This window comes from Stomoxys calcitrans, chromosome 3, assembly GCF_963082655.1.
Source record: "Stomoxys calcitrans chromosome 3, idStoCalc2.1, whole genome shotgun sequence".
Classification (NCBI taxonomy): domain Eukaryota; kingdom Metazoa; phylum Arthropoda; class Insecta; order Diptera; family Muscidae; genus Stomoxys; species Stomoxys calcitrans.
Window position 1 is genome coordinate 172,239,301 of NC_081554.1, and position 5,895 is coordinate 172,245,195.

Genomic DNA, 5,895 nt, shown 5'->3' on the forward strand with positions numbered 1-5,895 from the left:
TCCTTACGGGAGGACTTACCACGGTCTCCTGTGTATCCTGTAGAATCCTTTCATATCCTCACTGGAGTACTTACAACGGTCTCCTGTATAATCCATGCGTATCCTTACGGGAGGACTTATCACGGTCTCCTGTCTATACTGCAGAAGCCTTGCGTATCCTCACGGGAGTACTTACCACGGTCTCCTGTCTATACTGTGGAAACCTTGCGTATCCTGTAGAATCCTTGCGTATCCTTACGGGAGTACTTACAACGGTCTCCCGCCTATCCTGTAGAATCCTTGCGTATCCTGTAGAATCCTTGCATATCCTGTAGAATCCTTGCGGGAGTACTTACCACGGTCTCCTGCCTATACTGTAGAATCCTTTCATATCATCACAGGAGTACTTATCACGGTTTCCTGTCTATCTTGTATAATCCTTGCGTATCCTATTAATCATGTAGAATCCTTGCGTATCCTTACGGGAGTACTTACTACGGTCTCCTGCCTATTCTGTAGAATCCTTGCGTATCCTATCTATCCTGTAGAATCCTTGCATATCCTGTCTATCCTGTAGAATCCTTGCGTATCCTTACGGAAGTACTTACCACGGTCTCCTGCCTATCCTGTAGAATCCTTTCATATCATCACTGGAGTACTTATCACGGTCTCCGGTCTATACTGTAGAATCCTTGCGTATCCTGTCTATCCTATAGAATCCTTGCGTATCCTTACGGGAGTACTTACAACGGTCTCCTGCCTATCCTGTAGAAACCTTGCGTATCCCATCTATCCTGTAGAATCCTTGCATATCCTGTCTATCCTGTAGAATCCTTGCGTATCCTTACGGAAGTACTTACCACGGTCTCCTGCCGATCCTGTAGAATCCTTTCATATCATCACTGGAGTACTTATCACGGTCTCCTGTCTATACTATAGAATCCTTGCGTATCCTGTCTATCCTGTAGAATCCTTGCGTATTCTTACGGAAGTACTTACCACGGTTTCCTGTCTATCCTGTAGAATCCTTTGATATCCTCATCACTGGAGTACTTATCACGGTCTCCTGCCTATCCTGTAGTATCCTCACGGGAGTACTTACCACGGTCACCTGTCTATACCGTAGAATCCTTGCGTATCCTGTAGAATCCTTGCGTATCCTTACGGGAGTACTTACAACGGTCTCCTGTCTTTCCTGTAGAATCCTTGCGTATTCTGTAGAATCCTTGCGTATTCTGTAGAATCCTTGCGTATTCTGTAGAATCCTTGCATATCCTGTAGAATCCTTGCGTATCCTTACGGGAGTACTTACCACGGTCTCCTGCCTGTCCTTAAGAATCCTTTCATATCATCACAGGAGTATTTATCACGGTTTCCTATCTATCCTGTATAATCCTTGCGTATCCTAGTAATCCTGTATAATTCTTGCGTATCCTGCCTATTCTGTAGAATCCTTGCGTATCCTGTCTATCCTGTAAAATCCTTGCATATCCTGTAGAATCCTTGCGTATCCTTGCGGAAGTACTTACTACGATCTCCTGCCTATCCTGTAGAATCCTTTCATATCCTCACTGGAGTACTTATCACGGTCTCCTATCTATCCTGTAGAATCCTTACGTATCCTGTCAATCTTGTAGAATCCTTGCATATTCTTACGGGAGTACTTACTACGGTCTCCTGCCTATCCTGTAGTATCCTCACGGGAGTACTTACCACGGTCTCCTGCCTCTCCTGTAGAATTCTTTCATATCCTCACTGGAGTACTTACCACGGTCTCCTGCTTATCGTGAAGCATCCTTTCATATTCTCACTGGAGTACTTACCACGGTCTCCTGTTGAATTCTTACCACGGTCTTCAGGCTATCCCGCAGAATCCTAGTATAGTATATATAACCACGGTCTCCTGACTATCCGGTAGAATCCTTACATTAGTTCCCTACAGTACTTTCTTAGGTCTCTTGCTGTAGTTTTCCTCATTGTCCTTGCTTGAGTACTTACCAAGGTCTCTCTTGCCGTAGTTTTCCTCCTTGTCCTTGTGTGAATACTTATTAAGGTCTCGCGTTGTAGCATTCAACCCTAATGCCCACAGATTTACCGCACGTTCTCTTGGTTTCCGCTCCTTGAATTTACAATTGCCGAGTCGTGGAGCCTCGCTCCCTTTCCGAGTCCTACTAGAGTACCTATCAAGGTCTCTGTTTCCGACATCCCCGAGAGTTTCACCGTGAACTCACCGAGAGGGGCCCTCCGAGATAGAGTACTTACCAAGGCCTCTATCACCAATCTCAGGAAATCCCATGAAGAACACCTACCCAGATGTCTCGGAAGCCGGGATCAACGCCCGGTAGATAAGTCATCTCATACCAATAAAGACTAATTTTATAACCAGCCCTCTCTCGTCTTTCTCAATTTCAATAAATTGCTGTGGCGATCCTCAGCCCCGTCGAGCTTACCCCAGCGCTAAGGGAAAGCTGTCGTTACAAACTTAACTTACTTTTCTTTAATTGGCTATGACAGAATATTTGTTCCACTACCCGAACGTCGAATAGCGTTCCAAGCGCCTCCATCTTCGGCGCTCTTTCTAAAATCTCTGACACCAATTTTTGAGGTGTCTCCCACCACTTGATTTTTCCATCGGGATTTTGGTCTTCCCGGTTTGCGTGTACCACCGTGTTTGCCTTCAAAAGACTTCTTTGCTGGAGCTTCTTCATCCATTCTGACAACATGACCTAGCCAACGCAGCCGTTGTATTTTGATGCGTGTGCTATCGTCGTCATACAGCTCGTGGTTCATACGTCGTCTATATTCTCCATTAACGTCAACTGGTCCATATATTTTACGAAGAATCTTTCTCTCAAATACTCCAAGAACTGCCTCATCCGCTTTCACAAGTACCCAAACTTCAGAATCATATAACAGCACGGGTAGTATCAATGTCTTGTATAGTGTAATCTTCGTCTGTCAAGAGGTGACCTTGTTCTAAATTGCTTACCTAGACCAAAGTAGCATCTGTTTGCCAGTATTATTCTTCGCTTAATCTCAAAACTGGTGTCATTCGTTTCGGTTACGGCGATGCCGAGGTAGATAAAGTTACTGACTGTCTCAAAGTTGTGGTTCCCAACTTTCTCCATTTTCTTTATCTGATCGGTTGAACAAGGCGTTATGGGGGTTGAAACCATCCATTTCGTCTTATCTCCATTTACTGCGAGGCCCATTTTCACTGACTCTCTTTCGATTCTTTTAAAAACTGCAGTTACAACATCCGGTGACCGACCCATGATGTCGATGTCGTTGGCATAGGCGAATAGCATATGTTCTCTTGTGATTAGTATACCACATCTATTCACATCTGCATCTCGTATAATCTTCTCCAGCAGGATATTAAAGAGATCACACGATAGGCTATCTCCTTGTCTGAAACCTCGTTTGGTATTAACTGATTCGGAGAGATTCTTTCCTATTCTTACTGAGGAACGCGTATCAGCAAGTGTCATCCTGCAGAGTCTTATTTATTTTGCAGGGATACCAAACTCCGACATGGCTTGAAATACCTTTAAACGTCGAGAAGTATCGAAGGCGGCTTTGTAGTCAACAAAGAGATGGTAGGTGTTGATTTGTCCTTTTCGTGTCCTTTCCAGGATTTGGCGCAGTGTAAATATCTGGTCTATTGTGGATTTAGCAGGTCTAAGGCCGCATTGATAGAGCCCAATAATCTCACTAACTTTAGGTTTCAATCTTTCACACAGTACGCTCGAGAGTATCTTGTAAGCAATGGGGAGGAGGCTTATTCCTCTGGCACATTTCGCTTTGTCTCCTTTGTTGTGTACTGGAAATAGAATGCTGATGCTCCAATCATCGGGTATGCGTTCTTCTAGCCAGATTGCGCAGATAAGCTGATGCATACGCTTTATCAGCGTGTCGCCTCCGGTCTTAAATTGTTCAGCGGGTAAACCGTCGGCACCTGCTGTCTTGTTGTTCTTTAGTCGGGTCACTGCTACTTTTACCTCTTTCTGACTAGGAGGTTAACATTCTATACCATTATCATTGATTGGTTCTGCGATATTCTCTTCGCCGCCAACATCGGACACTAGCAGTTGTATCTTGTATGCGATGGGGAGGAGACTTATTCCTCGGCACATTCCGTCTTGTCTCCTTTCTTGTGTACGGGATATAGTATGCTGAGGTTCCAATCATCGGGTATGCGTTCTTCTATCCAGATTGCGCAGATAAGCTGATGCATAAGCCTTATCAGCATGTCGCCTCCGGTCTTAAATAGTTCAGCGGGTAACCCGTCGGCTCCTGCTGCCTTATTGTTCTTTAGTCGGGTCACTGCTACTTTTGCCTCTTTCTGACTAGGAGGTTAACATTCTATACCATCATCATTGATTGGTTCTGCGGTATCCTTTTCGCCGCCAACGTCGGGCGCTAGCAGTTGGGTAAAATGTTCTCTCCATATCCTCAGCATGCTATCTGTGTCAGTTAACAGATTTCCTTATTTGTCTATGCAGGAGGATGTGCCTGCACCAAAGCCATCGGCTTGATGTTTAATCCTGTATAATTTCCGGACTTCATTCAGACTCCGGCACATCTCTATTTGTTCACACTCACGTATTTCCATTTCCTTTTTCTTTCTGCGGAATAGACGTTTCTCCTCTCTCTTTTTCTCCCGATACCACTCATTCATCTAGGGCGTTCCGACTGATTGCAGGGTTGTTGCCGCATTCTTGGCTTCAGTAGCATCTCGACACTCTTGGTCGTACCATGGGTTTTTTGGAGGAGGCTTCCGGTACTCAAGTACGGATTTCGCGGCATTTTTTATGGAGTGGGTAATAGCTTGCCACTGCGCCATTATATCATCGGAATAAGGAGTGCTTTCATCATGCAGTTGGATTAGTCGAGTGGAGTATGTCGCTGCCATCTGTTGTGTTTTTGCAGCTTTTCAATGTCCAGCTTCCGTGCAGTGTTAGGTCGTACTTTCCACGCCATGCTCAAAAGGGTGCGAACCTTTGCTGCAACAAGGTAATGGTCCGAATCTATATTCTCTTTACGTATCGCTCGTACATCTACGCTGGATGAATGCCTTCCATCTATCACAACGTGATCAATTTGGTTTCTCGTGTTTTGATCGGGTGACAGCCATGTGGCTTTGTGAATATTTTTATGTTGAAATCTGGTGCTACTAACTACCATGTTTTTTGCCGCAGCGAAATCTATCAGCCTCAACCCATTACTGGACGTTATCTCGTGGAGGCTAAACTTTCCGACTGTTGGACCAAAGATGTCTTCCTTCCTTATTTTCGCATTAAAATCTCCCACAACGATTTTAACATCATGAACGGGGCAGCGGTTATATTCTCTCTAGGCGCTCTTAGAAAATATCATTGGTCTGCAAGGCTATACACACCACCTCTCCTAACCTATTCCAGCTAATTGAGCGACCAGAGTAGTGCTACAATAAAATCCAAAAAAAATGTTTGTTGGGTCTGAATCAGGCTATTTATAGTGTGGAACTTTTGAAATGTGTTTAAAATGCTCCCATTTTACAAACTAACAGCATATGTAAAGTAATTGAAATTACAAGGACTTTGCCAAACTTTCCTTCCAAAAATATTGCCATGGCATTTAAGAAGTAAAATTCTATGTCTGTTAAGCTGTAATAATTTAAACGTATGATGAAAATTTTCCCAAGTTTTGACAATTTCTTGGAAAAAGCAAACTTTTCGTCTCAACTACTTTGACAATGTTTTTCAGTCGCTGGCGTCTAAAAACCAATGGCAGTTAATACTTTGGATGTTCTCAAATGTTAAACCAACTTTTTGTTAGCTAAAAGGCAATGTGAGCCAACACCAAATGTGAATGTTTTACAAAAATTTAAATCTTTATAAAAAAAAAAATCCTTGGGTCCTCCAAGACCCAAGA